General features: G+C 46.3%; 1 protein-coding gene across 2 annotated transcripts in view; it reads right to left on the minus strand.

Annotated features, from left to right (window-relative positions):
* ALDH18A1 (aldehyde dehydrogenase 18 family member A1) overlaps positions 1-19858 on the minus strand; it is a 508980-nt gene that overhangs the window by 151076 nt on the left and 338046 nt on the right. The gene's annotated exons all lie outside the window — the stretch shown is intronic.

The raw sequence follows: 19858 nt of genomic DNA on the forward strand, positions 1-19858 counted from the left end.
AACTCACTAAATTCTCCTGGACTGCCAAAGGAGACGCTAAAGACATGACGTCGGAGGGAGTCCAGAAGATCGGACCGCCCTCACCAGCAGCCAAAACTTTGACGCTCGAGGATGTGATGGAGGCCATTGCGGGAGTACGTACTTCTCTTGAGACCCGAATAGACTGTTAATATCGAAGTCACCCTGCTGCGGGCGGATCTTCGCAAAACTGACTCCAAGGTCAAAGACGTGGAGGTTAAAACGGCAGCCCTCATCGATGACACCTCTACCCTCCAGTAGCAGGTGGCCCACCTCCAGAAACAGCAGCATCAGATGAGTGAACTCCTGGATGATTATGAAGGGCGGGCGCGACGAAACAATGTCCGCATCCTAGGTGTTCCGCAGCGCATGGAGGAGCCCGCTGCCAACCTCTTTGTGGAAGACCTCGTGGTGAAACACCTCCGGCCAAAACGAATCTCCAGTTTTTTCTCTATTGAGAGGGCCCATCAAATCCCGGGAGGTAGGCCGAAACCTGGTGCGCCCCCATGTCCAATCCGTGCCAGGGTCTTCAATTTCCGGGACAGGGACGTCATACTCCAGGCGGCCCGGATGAGTGCACCACTCCAAATTGATAATGCCGCCATAACATTCTTTCTGAATTTACGACTAAAGTGTAGGCACGCCGTCGCAGCTTCCTGGAAGTCAAGAAGGCGATGCGGGATAAAAGCATAAAATATTCCATGCTATTTCCGGCCAAGTTGAGAGTCGAGGCGAAGGGTAAGACTTGGTTTTTTTCTCTCCCCGGAGGAGGCGTGGGAATGGATGGAGGGATGGCGTCCTGCAGGCCAGACCACACGAGATCGTAGTGCCTCCGGATCGGGGGCGCCTCTAGTCCACTCACCTGCAAGTCAGAGGCCGGATACGGAGGTGGATCAAGATAGCGGACAGTGACTCCCAAGGCAGCATGCCCCGCTACATCTACACAGTCTCCACTGTTTTTGACGTTTGACACTTCCGCCGCAGCTCCGACTCGGATTTCTTTGGGGGCCTTCCCACACTGTTGGTTCCTTGCACCGCTCCCTCGAACTGCAGCGGGCCTGTGCAGTAAGTTTATTGGACCTATGCTTGGTAATATTGTGAACACCTGGACTGGTATGTGTTTTCGGATTATTGTGATATACATCTTTTGTATTCAGTATTGGCGAATGGCACGGTGGTTTTATCTGACGCCCCGTATATGGTTGGGAGGGCGACAGGCACTCTGCCTAGTTGGGTTGTGGATAGTTTAGAATCCGCAGGCAGGGTGTGGGGGAGGGGGGGAAGGGTGGGTGGAGGTTTTTGTTGTGGTTTTCGTGGTGAATGATTGTTTTGGGAAGCAGATTCTATCCCAGTTTTGAGTCCTATCTTCAATATTGTCTTTTATCCCTCCCAATTATTCGCGTAGTCCTCCTTGATTTTGGGCATTTTAGACGCCACTGTCCGGCCTTTAGCCGTCCTTCACTATACGAACCACCATGACACAATCCCAAACTAGGGCGCTCACCCTTATGACGTGGAACGTTAATGGGCTTGGGAGCAAGGTGAAGAGAAGAGTGATGCTACAGTATCTCAGGTGTCATGCTCCTGACTTGGTGCCGCTTCAGGAGACGCACCTGATGGGTAACACCTGCCGGGCACTCCAGTGAGGGGGCTACAACCTATTGGTTAACGCTGGTTTCACCTTCAGCTCCCGTGGTACTGGCATTCTTGTCAAGAAAACCCTTCCCCTTACCTGTGAGAAGACATGGGCCGACCCCCTTGGTCGTTTTGCTGTGGTCGGCGCTTAAATGTGGTCTCTGCCTACATCCCACCAGCACTGGGCAAAGATGCGCTGATGACCCTAGAATGACTTCTGTTAGATCTCCCCCAGGGTACATTAGTCATTGGTGGTGACTTTAATATGACGATGAACGACACGCTAGATAGGTGTCCCCAGCGCGACTCCCATAGGCAGGGCTCAGACCTTCTGGACTTTACTCAGGCAATAGGACTAGAGGACATATGGAGGACATTCCACCCGGACACTTCCTACTTCACACACTACTCCAATGCACACAATAGAATGTCCTTCATTGATTATATTTTTTGTCCCACTGCAGATATTGTTTTTTTTTCGCAACCCAAAGGGGACTTCCTCTGGGTATCTCAGACCATTCTCCGCTCACAGTGGAGCTTACCTATCACCGACAGGTGTCCCGTGGACCCATAGTCATCAATCCGTGGCTCCTGAAAATCCCTGACATTAAAGACAGCCTGCTGGAACATACAGAATATTGCTTCACTGAAAACCTCTGTTCAGTCCAATCTGCTGTCACGATCTGGGAAGTGTATAAAGCAGTTATCAAGGGGAGGGCGCTGGCGCTCAAGTCTGGATATCTACACAAACAAAACTAGCTACTGCTCCAGGCGGAAACTGATCTGCTACGCTTGAAGTCAGACCTCAATGCTAATCCATCCGACGAGATGGCTGCCCGTCTCAGTTCTAAACAACACGAGTACAAGGCATTGGCCTTGAAAAAGGCTCAAGCTAAGCGGTTGCAAACTCTCCACCGAGTCTATGAAGTGGGAGATAGGGCAGGTAAAATGCTCGCTTGGCTTGAATGACGGGAACAGGGCTCCACCCTCAAGATATTGCTGAGGCCTTCGCGGACCACCTGGAACAGGTCTACTCCTCTAGGGTGTACTATTCAGCAGACGAATCCAGACTCCTTCTGGAGGAAATGCGTCTACCTACTCTTTCCTACTTGGATAGGGACGGGTTGGACGCGGATCTCACGGTCGAGGAGATTGGGAACGCTCTATTTGCTATAAATTCGGGCAAGGCTATGGGACCCAATGGCGTCCCCATAGATTTCCTTAAGGGGATGGCCCAGGAGGTAATCCCCCATTTGAAGGCTATGTTTGAGGAAAGCCTCGATCGTGGCAGTCTACCACTGGACCAACGGTTGGCCTCCATAGCTGTGATCCATAAGCCTAACAAACCGCCCACTGACTGCGGCTCCTATAGGCCGATTTCTCTCATAAACGCTGAAGTCAAGATTCTGGCCAAACTCCTGGCTACCAGACTCCTTACAGTTCTTCCCTAGTTCATGACGACCAATCAGGATTCATTCCATGCCGCAACACAGCCTTAAACCTCCGCCGTTTTCACAACGTTCTTGGCAGGCAGCCCTACATACAAGAGGATGCCGCAATTTTATCCCTGGATGCCACGCTAGCCTTTGATTCTATGGAGTGGTCCTACCTTTTTGAGGTCCTGAGGTGCTTTGGTTTCAGCCCAAATTTCAAACAGTGGGTCCGACTGCTATACACTGATTTGTTAGGCCAAGTGCGAGTCAACGCCCACACCTCCAGACAATTCCAGCTTCATAGAGGGACCAGACAGGGTTGCCCCCTCTCCCCTCTTTTGTTTGCACTTACACTAGAGCCCCTAGCCCACTGGATCCGGTCTGATGCCTCTATAAGGGGACTCAGGTGGAATGATGACACGATTGACAAAATCTCCATATATGCGGATGGTATCCTTGTTTATGTTTCTTCTCCTAGATCCTCCATTAATAGTTTATTGCATGTCATCACAAATTTTGGTAAATATTCTGGTTTTTCAATTAATTGGTCCAAATCATTTCTGTATTGTTTGCATGGTCCTCCACCCACCCTTCCGAAGGGATTTACAATCGCCATTGCCAAGGGTGGATTCAAGTATCTAGGCATTTTTGCTACTTCAGATCCCAAACTTTTCTACGAACATAACCTGAAAGGCCCATTACAGAGACTCCATAGTGATGTATCTCACTGGTGTGCGCTTGCTTTATCCCTCCCAGGCAGAGCGGCTCTTTTCAAAATGCTGGCACTTCGCGTTTTTTATATGTCCTTCAAAATTGCCCTTTCCCGATTGCGGATTCCTATTTCCGTGCGCTGGAGGGGGATCTCAGACTTCTCCTATGGAATGGTAAGGCGCCTCGAATTGCCCTTCACAAACTCACAAAGGGATGGTACGATGGGGGCATTGCCCTGCCAAATATGCGCCTCTACTATTGGGCCTCGAAAACTGGTGGCCACCAACTCCTGGATTCATGGGTCACCTACGAACCCGGTGTTCCACTTGAAACACTACCAGACGGGACGAGAAGTGTACGTGGGTGCCTTGTATGGTAAATTCCCCCGAAGTCGCTACGTAGGGCCCATGTCACAAACAATAGCTCTTTGGCACCGTGCTACCAAGAGCCTGGGGTGGTCTGACGTGTTTACCAAAGCTACCCCACTCTGGGCCTCACAGAAGCTAGGCTCCCTATGCCACCATAAAGGATTTGATAAATGGGAAATGATCGGCATCTCCACTCTCGGTGACGTGATCCACAAAGTAAAACTACTGACTTTTGTTGACCTCCAGCAGCGGCACGCTCTTGCCCAGAGCGAGGCCTTCAGATACCTCCAAATTACACATGCTGTCCTCACGAACGTGTCCGATCTTTCCTCCCTTCCAGAGGCCTCACCTCTTGAGGATAGGTTACTTTCGGAACCTCTCCCGACAAAGGAGATATGTTGCACTTACCACAAGCTATGCAATAACATGCCAGACTCCTTCCAGTCCCTACGATACAAGTGGCAGGGTGATGTAGGGCACCTGGAGGATGGCGTATGCGATCGGCACTGATGTCCCCCAGGGAAACGGCGATTAATCACCGTTTCAGGTTGATTCAATTGAAGATCTTACACAGAGCCTTTATGTCTGCTCCTTTCCTGGCCAAAATAGGTAGGCGCCCTGACGATACCAGTCTTCGTGGCTGAGGCCTCCCTGGCTCCTTTTATCATGTTCTGTGGGAGTGTCCTATAATTCAACAGCTCTGGGACAGGGCGACCCGCAAAATGACAGAGGCAATAGGGAAACCCATCCCCCTTTCCCCTAAAGTAGGGATCCTTAACATATGGGGTCTCACAGACCTCACAGAGGTGGAGTTCCAGTGGGTGGCCCTGGGTTTTTTATTGGTGAAACGAGCTGTGGCAATGCAGTGAGATGCCCCTCAGAGACCTCTCCTGGTGGGGTGGGTGGCTGAAATGGACAGATGCATACTGGCCGAGAAATTCGTATTTAAGATCAGGGGATTCCCCAAGAAATGGGACAAAAAGTGGGGCCACTGGAATGTATATAGAGGTGAGATCTGTACTTCCCCCCACTGTTGATATGGCTATGGATAGGGCTGGCCCTCGACGTCGTGAAGATCCTTAATGTATTATTCTTTCTATTTTGACCATTACGTATAATTCTGTATTGTAAGGGATGATTATTAGATGATGACTCTGCTTTTTGTTTTTCAATAAAAAAGAAAAAAAAAAGTACAGGCGGTAAGAAGCAAAAGACAGGCGAAACCACACCAACTATGCCAGGTATAACAGTCACACAACAAATCATTGCTAAGAAGGAGGAGAACTGACTAGCCAGACTTGAGGGTAAAATCATCCAAGCTCTGGATAAAATTGAGCAAATGGAATAACACCCCTCTAATTCCGAAGATAAGTTGGCGTGACAGGTGACAGAGACTGCGCAGCAGACGGAGAAGCAGCTGTTGCTGATAAAGATAAAACAGGAAGAATTGGAGAATCACTCCCATCGGTCGAACCTTAGGCTAGTGGGCATTCCAGAACATAAGTAGGATGCAGAAGGGGGCGATTACTTATGAGACTAATTTGATAAAAAAATGTGTTCTTTCTGATTCCCTGCTGTATTTAACAATTGTGATGAGGCATAAAATGCCCACCCAAGCCCCTTCAAATCCAACCCCGAAATTCCATCGCACTTTGCTGATAAACTTTGTGGATTTTTGTATTAAACAGAAAGTGCTATGGAAGACTAATCAGGAAAAAGCTTTTGAAATGAATAATACATTTACGATGCAAATCTTCAGTGCTATGACACTGGAATCAGCTCATAGGCGCAAAAAGAATTAAAAGTTCTTGTCCCAGCTTTTCCCAGCTACTCTTATCCATCCTGATTAAGATTACAATTCTGCATAAAGGTCCTTTAATTCCTTGCACAACTTGGAAGAAGCACGAAAGCTCCTGGAAGAACTTACAGTGTTCATAAAGGCAGCACCGCTGATGGCGGCAATACCGAGAGATTTTCGTAACTCTTTCCATGGGGTGCAAGGCGGGGCGGGGAAGCTTGGCACAGCTACATGGTGCCAAGAAGGGTAAAGACTGGTCTCTGAGGCAAATGCGAGGGAGGCTCCAGAGGATGGGAGGGATTAGGGGAACTAAGAGGTAGAAGGATGGTGCAAGAGAGGAGGGGGCAAGGATCAATTAAAAAAAAGGGGGCGTTCACATGATGAGGAAACTAAGAACGTGGAGAGATTTAGGGCAGAGCTAGTTGAAAAGTTTCAGGCATGTAAGGCCCTTTCTGGGCACAGATTTATCAGCATTTAAGTTTCTATAATGCACTTGGGTATATTGAACTTTGTCCACGAAGAGGGGGCAGTTCTTCCTCACGATATAAGATTGAGGTGGTCCGGCGGTATGATTCATAGGAAGAACATGAGCAATTCAATTTCATTATCGGGGAATCTTGGGGTGAGTTAATTTTTATAGAATACCCACCTCAGATTCCTCTCCTTTTCTACACAAGTGCCGAAAGGATGTGGACTTTGTCGATTGCACTTACCTCATTCCACTTTTCCTCTAAGAGTAATTTACTTTTTGATGTGAAAGGGTGCGCACTGTGGAATGAATGCCTTTTAAGATTTTTAAATATAGATGTACATTTTCACAAGATACATTGCACTTTGCACCGCACATGCTGCTGTAGGAAGATGTGAGCTCTACGGGTAGGCTTAGATGCTTTGGCAACAACCAGTTATAGCATTCAAGAAATGCAAGTTCTGTGGTACAGAATTCAGTTGTCTGTCATTACTAATATGACTGTGAGGAGAAAATGCCTAAGGACTCACCCTTTGCGGACCGGCCCGAGTTGAAGCACGGTTTCAAGAACAGTGGGTATATACTCCTTGGAAACGAAGCAAAGTCCTATCCCTAAAATCCCATTTACCCGACCCACGTAAGAATCCCACTGCCTATTATAAAGAGCTTACTGAAGCAGCTTCTTCAGCTGTAATGACTTTGGGTTACATAGAATTATTTTTGGGATTATTGGTTCCAGCTGATGCATGGCGCCAGGTACACGACCAACCTCACGCTAATGAGTTAGGGGGGACGTGGGAGCAATTTAAGGCTTGGGATGGGGAACGGAAACCTGGAGATAAACCTAGAGCTGAAATGTTGGCCTTGCCAGGTCGAATTATTACATTTATGCACACTCTAATTCCACCCCGAAAAGTGGACTGGGATAAACTGACTGCTTGTAGACAGAAAAAGGATGAAAGTGTATCAGATTTCTTTACTCGATTTGAAGGCGTGTTTATTGATTTCAGTGGACAGGATTTATCGGTAGAAGGGGGAGTAAGATTGTTTGTTAATCGATTTGTTACTAATTTATTGCCAGAAATATCAGCACGGCTCCGGGTTGCCGAAAGTACTTGGACCACCTCTACTCCCTCAGTTATACTGAGTATGGCCCAATATTATGAGCATAGGGAAAATGAGAGTGAAGACAAGTCCGATAAAAAGACTAAGGATCTTAAAACCCGTGTATTATTACAACAGGTGGCCCGGGGACGTGGCAGAAATGAAGGAGGAGGAAGGGGGTTTGTTCCAAGAAGGGCAGGGACAGGACGAGGAGGAGGTCTGGCTGTTGCTTTGGGCCAGAATCAGTGTGCTTATTGTAAGCAGGAAGGGCACTGGCGAGCTCAGTGTCCTTTCCTTTTAGCACAGAATGGACCTGTGAGAGGCAGAGGTAGAGGAAGAGGACGGGGTGGTGTTGATCGAGGCGACCTGAAAAGAGAGGAAGTGATACGAGGTGGGTCCAGAGGGAATTATTTTGATAATACCAATGGGAAGCAGTATTACAATGGAGATTATGGAATGGACGAATCAGATGGATATTTTTATGCATAGGACAGCCACGGACAGAGAAGGGGCCAAGTGTCAGTACCCGTGGACCAAAAGGGGCCTTACGTTAAAGGACAAATAATGGGAATATCTGAAATTCTTTTAGTGGACACGGGCGCAATTAATAAATTGATTGCTCATTCATTGGTCCCAGGGGCTGCTCTGTCAGGGCATAATAATGTTTCAGTTGGATTTTCTGGTATTCAAGTAGTAAGCCCCATTTCGAAGCCACTCTCATTTACGGTAGGCCCAGTTACAGTAGATTCTCTATTTCTGTTGACATCGCAATGTGGGGAAAATTTATTGGGATTGGAATTGCATGCTAAGATTTATTGTTCTCCGGATGGAGTATATTTGACAGTTCAGTCACTAGAACAATACACCAAACAGAATGTGGGAAAAACGACCAGCTCCTTCCGGAACTGGCGGCCATTCCTCCTACGTTGTGGGCAACTGGTGATACTGATGTATGCTTATTGAATATTCCACCAGTTTCCATCACATTAAAACCCAATGCTCGGTTGCCTCGTATTACACAGTATAAAATCTCCCCGGCAGGAGAAAAAGCATTAAAGTCGATAATACAGGATTTGATAGACAAGAGCATGGTGGAAGAGACAACTTCTAACACATGTAATAGCCCCATATTACCGATTTTGAAGAAGGTTCCTATAGGAAACAGTCCTGATTATGATGATACGTACCGCTTTGTAATTGACCTCCTGGAGGTTAATAAGGTGGTAGTACCACAATACCCAGTGGTCTCGGATATTACAACAATACTTATTATGATTCACCCTACTGCTAAATTTTTCTCAGTTATTGATTTAAAGAATGCTTTCTTCAGCATTCCTATACACCCTGAGAGTAGACATATTTTCGGCGTCTCGTTATCAGGCCGTAGCTTTAGATTTTGCAGTGCTCCTCAGGGCTATACAGAAAGCCCTAGTATTTAAAGTCAGGCTTTGAAGGTAATTTTGGATGAATTGACTCTACCCTCAGGAAATGTCCTTCTCCATTATGTAGACTACCTGTTGGTGGCGTCTGATACGGAGGAGGGCTGCAAAGAAGCTACGGTTAAACTATTGTCCCATCTAGCAGCCCATAGAAATAAAGTATCTCTTTCTAAATTTCAATATTGTTGACAGGAGGTGACCTACCTTGGTCATCTACTGTCGAAAGAGGGGAGGAAGTTGACTCCTGAACGTGTGTCTACTATTTTTAGCATGCCTGTTCCTCGTACTCAACGAGACGTTCGTGCATTTCTTGGCATAACCTCTTACTGTCGCCAGTGAATTCCTAATTTTTTTCTTCTTACTAAACCACTGTTATATCTGATTACGAAAGAAGTGCATGAACCCTTACCCTGGACGGATGAGTGTAAGAAAGCTTTCGATTCTTTGAAAACTGCACCTGTTTTAGGAACTCCTGACTACCGAAAACCTTTTGTACTTTACGTGCACGAGGTGGACGGTTGTTCGCTTTCAGTGTTCACGCAAGGATTTGGTGGTAAGCAAAGTCCTTGTGCTTATTTTTCAGCTGTACTGGACTATGTCGCTAGACCACTTCCTAGCTGTCTGAGGGCTACTGCCATGGTGGCGATGGCCATTAGGCAGTCGGAAGGACTTGTGCTAAATTCTGACCTCACTGTGATGGTACCGCATGCTGTGGACACAGTTTTGAATAAAACGAAGACACAGCACCTTACTAGTGCACGTCTTACTGGATATGAATTGACCTTGTTTGCCCCTCATATTACTATAAAAAGGTGTGCCACTCTGAATCCAGCCACGTTACTACCCCTCCCTTCGGATGAACCAAATAATGACATACATGATTGTATATTTCGGACAGAAGAAGAAACGAAGGGACGTTTGGACCTCACAGACACGCCCCTATCTGACCCCCAAGGGGAGTTGTATGTGGATGGTTCTTGTTTTAAATTACCAGATGGCATGACGACAGCTGCATACGCAATCACCACCCTGCGTACTGTAGTTGAAACGTCTCTAGTTCCCTATCATTCTGCACAGGCAGCTGAGCTAATAGCCTTGTTACGGGCTTGTGAGCTTAGTGAGGGACTGGAGGTAAACATTTACACAGATAGCCAGTATGCCTTTGGTGTGGCTCATAGTTTTGGGAAGCTGTGGGCGGAAAGGGGATTCTTCACTTCTCATGGCCAACGAATACAACATGGCCCTTTGATATTAAGGTTGTTAACTGCGTTGACCTTGCCCCGGAAGGTAGCAATTGGTAAATGTAGTGCTCATAAAGCCATAGTGGATACTGTGGGAGAAGGAAATGCTTTCGCTGACCAAATTGCAAAAGACACTGCTAAATCTAAAATGTCCCTGATGTATGTAAATTCAGCCAGGTGGGTGGAACTGTCTGATATGTTCAATAACACCATGGATAGTGTCCGAGAGATACAGAAGGAAGCTTCCCCTGCTGAATTGGCCCGATGGCAAAATGAAGTAGGGAGGTTGGATGATAATGGCTGCTGGGTTGATTTAAGTGAGAAGCAACGATGGATGCTTCCTAATGCTTTTGTCAATGCGGTAGTAACTATGGCCCATAGGAATGCACATATAGGAGCAAAGGGAATTTGTCATTTACTGGACCCAGTTTGGAATAATCCCAATATCTTGAAAACTGCCACCCACCTGGTCCAACATTGTATGGTTTGTTAACGATACAATCCTGGATGGGGGGGGAGAACCTGTTCTTAGTGGGAATTTTCCACCACCCGCTTTACCTTTTGAGGTGCATCAAATGGATTATATCCAATTGGAGAGAGTGAATAATCTGAAGTATGTCCTGGTAGTGGTTTGTGCATTCAGTAAGTGGGTAGAAGCTTACCCTACCAAGGAAAATACTGCACTAGCAACTGCTAAAGTCCTAACAAAGGAATATTTCCCAAGATACGGGGTCCCTCGGGTCGACCCATTTTAATGCTGATCTTATCAGACATATCTGTAATGGATTACACATAAAACAGAAATTTCATGCTGCTCGACATCCTCAGTCCGCTGGGTTAGTCAAGAAATATAATGGGATCTTGAAGTTGAAAATGGCTAAAATTCAGGAAAGTACAGGGTTGCGGTGGCCAGACACGTTGCCCTTGGCTTTGATGTATTTACGCATGACCCCCCCATTCCCGTTCAGGTCCGTCCCCGTACAAAGTTATTTTTGGACGACCAGCTAATGCATGGGGTGTTCCTCGTCCGAGAAGTTTTAGAGAAATAAATTATACAATGATGTCAGATTATTTTTATGCCTTGACTAAAGACCTCCGTTCTATCCACAAACAGGTATCTGATGTATTGCAGCCCCTGCCGGAGGGTTCGGGACATCGTTTGAAGCCCGGCCAGTGGGTAATGGTGAAAAATTATCAGCGGAAATCGAGCCTTGAGTCTAGGTGGACGAAACTGGTGTAAGTTTTGCTGGCCACCCAAACAGCGGGGCAGGTGACCGGACGGAAGCACTGAATCCATGTTGCTCATGTTAAAAAGGTGCCATTTCCCCTTCCTTTTGATCGTCTGAATCCAGAAGGAATATGGACCCAGGAAGGTGAAAGTGTTCCTTGCGTGGTTCCTTTTTCTGACACCCTGGAAATTGAAGGACAAGAAAGGGGAGCCGAGGGCGCGAGAGAGGCAGCGTCAACTTGTGCTGAATTGGCCTCTGAATCTGTTGCTCCAGTCGTTGCACGAAAAGTTCATGGAAAATCTGGCACTTTGGATGCTTCCTCATCTGTTTTATTCAGTGATCAAGAATTGCCAGGTCAGGCTTGATACAACCTGCGGCCCAGAAAACCGACGCAGTACCCCCAATAATTGCAGGAGATAGGGAAAGACTTTAGTGGTAGGGACTTGCTAGAGAATCTTGGGGGTACTGGGCGAGACACTGGACTGAACCCGTTGAGAGCTGGAACTTTGTGTTGCTCTGTTCAGAAAGAGACTGAGAAACAAAGGAAAAAGGGGCCAGGTTGTAGTGGGAGAAAATAATCGACAAAAGAGTTTTTCCGTTTTGATGAACGATAGGAGCCTGCCTGTGAGGCTCTAGACGGACACAGGAAAGAAGCACCCTCTGGCAGGACATACTGCATTTTTTAGAATAGTTTGGACTCTAGTTAGAATGTACCCTTTTAGTCGATTTATTCCTGAGGAGGAGCATCCCCTTGCTCCTCGATATATGCCCATTTATGTACCTATGTTTTAATCATGGACAACCACAGTGAAGGTTGCTTTCGTAATAACCGTTGCAATGTTGTTTATCTTAATAATGAGTGTGTTTTTATATTTAGAATTTCATCACCCCATGCATACAGTGATAGGGACTCCTACCCCGCCAATAGAGCACCATTTCTTTACGTTAGCCCCTCATAAAGAAAGACATCGTCAGACCTATGTTAAGAATGTATTCATAGAAATGCTGCATCAGACTCACAGTGCTACCAATACAACAAATTGTTGGGTTTGCGGTCTGCTACCCTCTGTAATGCATCAACACGATCTCTTTATCTCATTGCCATTATCCTATCTAGGAAGTTGTGAATCTTGGTTTAAATGATTGAGTATGATGTACTTGCATTACACTGTAGATACCTCGATATACCGAAAGGGATTACGAGATAATTTTGACTTATATAGAAGTACACCAAGGTTTTGACCCACAGGGAAATAATGGGGAGGGGTCCTTGGACCCCAAGGCTTGCATGAATATGTATACCGAATATGAGAATGTTACATTGTTGAAAACAGAGATATTGGATTTTGCCGAATTTAATTTGACACAGTATTTTTAACACTCCCAGGATCGAAATGTTACTGATGACAAGCCAATCCCTGTGCCCATATTAAATAGCACCTCAGCCTTTTGTGTACAAGGAACAGGACATATCCCGGTAGGAGACAGTCGGTGCAATTACACCTATTGATTGCGTACCTTTAGTAGTCCACCATTGATAACACCCCTGAATGTTTATTTTGTTTGTGGAGAGAACGCTTATACTTGGCTTCCCAGGGGGTGGATGGGCCGTTATCTATCCTTCCTGTATATATAGCTCCCTCGAATTATCATAAGGATCATCAGTTAGATGGATATGGGTCACTAATAAGACGTGATAAAAGAGAGGTGGATATGTCAGAAGTAGATCAAACTGATACCCTAGAGCAGCATTTTGTGGATATAGTAAAGAGAGCGTTTCCCATTTGGGGACCCATAATGACAAGCAAGGAGGTGAGGCGGTTATCAAGAGTAGTTGAAAGAGTCATTAACACCACTGCTGGTATATTAACAAATTTGACCGTAGAGCTTCAGGCTACGAGAATGGTTTCTCTTCAAAATCGTATGGTGCTAGACGTTATCTTAGCAGATCGAGGAGGAGCTTGTCGGGTCATCGGCAGCTCTTGCTGTGTATACATTCCTGACTCCGCCCCCTCTGTCCATTTAGCCAATCAGAAATTACACCGTTTAGCAGCAGAAATACATACGGATACAGGGAGTTGGTCCCTCTCCGGCTGGTTTTGGGGCCTACTGTCAGCCTGGGGATGGAAGATATTAATGGTATTAGTAGGTATAGTGAGTGTCCTGTTCACATGTTGCTTATGCATACATTGTGGGCCGGGCTGCTTGTTGTTCCTATAGTGCAAGGAAAGTGTCCTCTGCCCTGGTACCGCCCCCCTCGAAGAAGGAAAAATCTCAGATGGTGCAAAAGGATATTCGAGATTTGATGCAGATAGATGAGGGTATCTTTGAAGATTAATTTAGCTACATCACGCTAAAAGGGCGGTTCTGTGGTACAGAATTCCGTTATCTGTCATTACTAAGATTACATTGTTAGCCTGATGTAGCTGCATACACGTATATTCATAGTTATGTACCATTTAGTGTTAATAACGAAGAGTAGCTTTTGTTTCTTCTCATAGGTTAAGTTACACATTAGTTAGTGAAACCACACGAACGCCATTTTGCATTTGTCGACTCGGGCCTGGGTAGTGATCACGTGTTGTTTTTCATGTTACCAAGCGAGTCCCAATTAGTTGAGTTACAGGACAGCTGAATTCACTATGTTTTTCTCTGCTCTAAGGCCCAAGGTCGCATCTGGTTTCAGAGGTGATAAGCACATTCTTATCCGCGCCAGGCTGTTACTCCCATGTATCGAGACGAAAGGGAGTTACCCTTTCTGACCTTCCCCATAATAGCAGAAACAAACTTCTGAGAAGGCTTTGTGTGCCATACATGGTTCTTCCTTAAGATCCTGTACCTATTGGGAGGTTGCCAAATATGGTTATTTCATGTAATGTAACTAAGGTATAAATGACTTGCCTCATATGTAAACCGTCAGTCTTCTCAGCGCACTGATTTTGGTGTGGACGAGGGGGATCCTCTGCGCAGTCTTTTGTAAATAAACGATTGCTATTTCTTCACTGCCAACTGACTGGGTATTTGGGAATGTTATTGGGCTATTGGTAAGTGTGTCCTTTCTCGATATTTTTCCAGTACTACACACACCCCCCCCCCCACATGTAAGAATACTGTGAAAAGTCAACACTAAAGAACGTGTTGCAAGTAATTACCTTTAATGCTAATGGGCTGAACAATAGATGAACGCACAGCACAGTCAAATACTGGGTAGTAAGCCATTCTCCCTGACATCATCTTACTTCAGGAGTTCCATTTTAGGCAAGTGGGTAGCCGATGTCTTGTAATGTTTAGGAATTGGGTGGATTAGGTAGGACGATTCAATGCTAAAGCAGTGCACAAAGGGGGTTGCCATGAACGTTAATGACTTTCTGTAATAAAAGTAGATGGGAAGGCGGGGGCGCAGCGGGCGTGCCGACGGTGCGCCAAAGGCAAGTCCGTCTACGCCCTTCCACAACCGGAATACGGCCTCGGCCAGTTATGCTGCCCGGTCGGGAAGTGACATCGGACGGATTACTTGGACAGGTGAGGACCTACTGTCTTTGAGGCCGGTACGGCCATGTAAAGCCGGTAGGGCGGATATATCGAAAGATTCCTTATCTCAGGTATGCCTGCATTGTGGGATGACCCTCGGTACATACAAACCTAAAGTCCCAGTTGGTCCTCTGGCCTGTAGTTTTAAAGCAGGCCTGTTGAACTGCAGATCGTTGCCAAAACATGCTGAGGACATTTGGCTATTGCTGGAAAGTGGGGAGTGGGATGCCCTGTTTCTGACAGAAACTTGGCTGAATGATCATAACATGACTGCCATTTCCTTAGCTGTGCCCCTAGGTTTTAAAATGTGTTTCTCTAATCGAGATGGAAACAGAAGGGGTGGGGGTGTGGCCCTCATTCTTAAAGACCGGTACAAACTTACATCTTCAGCACCGACTATGATTGCAGGTGTGGAAGGCTTGCACTTCTGTCTCCAAATATCCCCTCAACAATCCTTGGCGGGTTTTGTTATTTATCGACCCCCGGATTGTTCAGAGGAGAACTCAACTGCGCTTATGGACATCATTGTCCAATGTTCTCTCCTCCACCCGCATTTTTTAGTGGTAGGGGATTTTAATGTGCATGTTGATAGAACTGACTGTCCCCGCGTGGAGCAGCCAATTTCCACTCTAAGCGCGGCCAACCTGTTACTCATGAATACTGGACCCACGCATACAGCAGGTCACACGCTCGACTTAATATTCTCCAACATCAGGGATATGTCAGTGGAGACACCAAAGCCATTACTGTGGACAGATCATGCCCTAATTCCTTTCGTTATTACAGCATTGGGAGGAAGGTTGGAGGGGGGAAAACGTTCCGTTCTGCAGAGACAGTGGAAAAATTTGAGACCAGAAATTATTGGTCCAGCCCTAGCCCGGAACCCCCCGCCCCTAACCGCGAATACAAATACTGATGCTAATGCTATGAATCAATGGATTAGTGACATGGTGGAGGCTGTAGCCCCAGTTAAACGAGTAATGTCACGAAGGGAATCCCCCTTGGGCCTCTTGGTTCTCAGAGGAATTGAAGGCAGAAAAATCAGCCTGTAAAAGACTGGAACAGCTGTGGAGGGTAAATTACTGTGAATTGGCAAGTGCCCGCTACCGGGCAACCATTCGTAAACTTCACAAATCAATAAGAAAGGCTAAAAAACACTTTATTGCCACCTCCATTCAGCAAGCAGATCACTCAAGCAAAGAAGTTTTTAAAATAGTACAGTCTTTTTTTAAACCCAGATGTATTGAGACAGAGGTTGTCCCTTCGGTAACACTCTGTGATAGCATATCGGAATTTTTTGATAATAAAATTAAGAAAGTTTACGGTTCATTCTCCCTGCCACGACCCACGGAAAAAGAGGATGCGGCCGAGGCCAGTTGCCCTCTGGTGTTCCTATGCCAATTCCAGGCGATCTCGTTACCTGACGCCCTGCAATAAATAAAAAGCTGTAAATCCGGGTCTCCCGATGATCCCTGTCCACCTAAGCTCTGGAGTCTGATGGCGGAGTCAATGGCGCCCGTTCTCCAGCATGTGTGGAGCACATCGATTTCCTCGGGAGTGTTTCCGTATTATTGGAAACATGCCACACTTCTCCCTCTGAAAAAGAAATTGAATGGAGGTCCGGAGGATCTTAGCAACTTACGACCAATTTCACAATTGGCGGCTCCTGGTAAAATGTTGGAGAAATTGATCCAACGGCAACTAAATAGGTTTACGGAGGACAATAAAATCCTGCATGAAACCCAATCGGGCTTCAGGGCAGGTTTCAGTACTGATACCGCCCTGATTGAGGTGGCCAAGTCAGTTAGATGGTCGCTGGATTCAGGGGCATCTGCTATGCTGGTGCTCCTGGATCTATCGGCCGCCTTTGACACGGTTGACCACGGAAGGCTACTGCATCGATTGGCGGAGGTAGGAATACAGGACCAGGCGCTCAGCTGGCTTCATTCCTATTTGATTAATAGGTCCCAGAAGGTAGCATTGGGGACCTTGGGGTCCAAACCTAGGCGGCTGGACTGCGGGGTACCACAAGGCTCGGCACTCAGCCCGCTGCTTTTTAACATTTACTTAGCCCCACTTTTTACTTTAATTTCTAACTGGGGTGTCACTGCAATTTTGTATGCCGATGACACCCAGTTAGTTTTTCCTTATTGGGAGGTGTCAGAGGCAGCATTTGCTAATTTCAAGGGGTGTCTACGTGACATGGCCAGTTGGATGAACACTAACAAACTGAAGTTGAACGCCGAAAAAACTGAGGTGCTCTTCTTTGGGAAAGGCCCCCACCCCTCCGCGGAGCTCTGGTGGCCTACTGAGATGGGCACGGCGCCTATCCCCAGCACTAAGGCTAAAAACTTAGGAGTACAGTGGGATGATAGTTTATCTTTACTGCCCCACATCCAACAGGTGGTCGGAGGATGTTTAAGTAAACTGAGGAACTTACGAAAATTTCTCCGGCTTCTGCCAGAGGGATGCCGTAAAACGGTAATCCATGCTATGGTCACCTCAAGGCTGGATTATGCTAACGGTTTATACCTGGGCCTTCCGAAATATCTGATTCAACGGTTACAAACCGTTCAGAATGCGGCTGCGAGACTGGTAAAGCATATTCCATTCAAGCAGTGTGTCTCTCCGCATTTGTACAGATTACACTGGTTACCAGCAGCTAGTAGAATCAAATTTAAGGCCCCAACCTTGGCTTTTAGAGCCTTACATGGAACCTGTCCTTACTACCTGAAGGCGCCACTCCCTAGATATGCACAGACGAGACATCTTCGCTCCAACTCCTTGCTCCAGCTTTGTGTCCCTCGAGTTAGGCGTGCTCGGTTGGAGGGCAGGACCTTCTCAGCAAGCACGGCAAAGCTCTGGAACACCCTACCGCTGGCTATACAGCGGGCACCATCTGAAGCTATTTTTAGGAAACTACTGAAAACGTGGCTTTTTAAGTAATGAGCTTCCTTTTCTCTTCTGTCTCATTACGTCTTTTTTGCTTGCTCTGAACACTCAGCGCCGGGACACCTCTTTTTGAGGTAACTGTACGCGCTTTACAAAATTCTGTATTATTATTATTATTAATATCATATAAACTTTTCTCAGACAGATAGTGAGGGCAAGTGGGCTCTGATAAGTGGTACCTTGAATAGGGCTAGAGTCATGGTCGTCACTATCTATGCCACAATGCGGGATGACCCAACTCCTACGTCTGATCTCTTCCAAGCTTTGTTAGCAATCCTGGGTAAATTAACAGTGGGCAGAGATTTCAGCTTGCTAATCAATCCGCCATTAGATTCATCCTCAAGCACTTGAAAGCAGAATAGGCAAAGGTCCGCCAAACTTCTATTTGATTATATGAAAACCCTGCAGCTTGTTGACGGTTGGAGGGATGAATATCCAGCCAGGCACGAATTTATATGAGTCACAGCACACTATAAGTCGCCAGCCAGGCTGGATTTTTTTCTTGAATTCTCTGGGCAGGTTTGTGAGGGGTTATATACATACACCAAGTTGATTCTCGGATCACTCTTTATCCATATCAGTTTCAGGGATGCGGCCAGATAAATCCACTGCTTTGTGGACTTTTAGCAGGATCAGGCTGGAGGATGAATACTGGGTTAAAGAGACTGAGACCGAGATTAACTACTATTTTATTTTTGTACTTGTTAGACCCCACACAATTTGGGTTCTGATCAGAGCTCAGTACAGAGACTGCTTTGATCAAAGCCACTGAGGAGATAAGAGCTGTGATGGATAGAGGCAGCGCGGCAGCCCCGATTCTCCTTGACCGATCAGCAGTGTTTGATACAGTGGACCATAAGCTGCTGAACAAATTACTGGGAGTCTTAGGAATGAAAGATTCAACCCTGGCTCTGCTCACCTAATATTTAGTGGACAGAGTGCAATCTGTGACTCTGGAACATTTTGAATCCGCTCCTTTCTCTCTGCCCTGCAGGGTCCCACAAGGATCCTCACTCAGTCCGCCATTATTTAATTTATGTGACTGAGCAAGCTATCTTGATAAAAAAATCTTTGATTCTCTTTGACCACCTATGCTGACGAGACACAAATTGTTGTGTCATCCTTCAACAATGAACCATCTACCTCATTACGCTTCCATGATTGTATGCAGGCAATCAGCTCATAGATGAGCAAACACTGCTTGAAGCTCAACTTCGAAACAAAAGGTCATATTTTTTGGAAGTCGCACGCTAGCATGGGCCTCCCCTTGGTGGCCAGACAAACTGGGCTCTCTTCCCAACCCCGTAACCAAAGCAAGGCATATAGCTGTCCTGACTGACAATAAGCTGTTTTCAGAAACCAAACAAATGCCACAGTCTCCTCCGCTTTCTTTACGATAAGGAAGATAAAGAAAATCCTTCCTTTTCTTCCAGATAACACTAAAAGGACCATTATCACAGCACTAGTGTTATCTAAACTGGATTACTGCATCAGACTCTAGATGAATATTCACAATGAACTTCTAAATAAACTGCAGATGGTTCAAAATGCTGCCGCCAGATTACTACTATGCATACCCAAATTTCAATCCAAGACACCTGAGGGAATACAAGAGCTATATAAATTATCTTAACATATTTTGAGGTTAATTAGCACACAGAAAGTCTTGAAATGATCTCCAAACGGGGACTATGGTTTTAAGCGATCAGAGAGATTTCTCTAAGTTACCCTGCTGCAAATCCTCTATAGAGTTAAATAGTTGACTACCCAGATACTTAAATGTTGTGGGGTACCAATACAGGCCTGGGGGGGTTTCCAGAGGCCGTTTGGTGTCCATGTCAACCGGAAACAGACATGCCTTTGATTTGTTAGCTCCGAGGCCCGAAAGCGCCTCAAATTCCCCCATAAGCCGAAGTGCATTGGCAGAGCC

This window comes from Lissotriton vulgaris, chromosome 5 (genome assembly GCF_964263255.1).
Source record: "Lissotriton vulgaris chromosome 5, aLisVul1.2, whole genome shotgun sequence".
Classification (NCBI taxonomy): Eukaryota; Metazoa; Chordata; class Amphibia; order Caudata; family Salamandridae; genus Lissotriton; species Lissotriton vulgaris.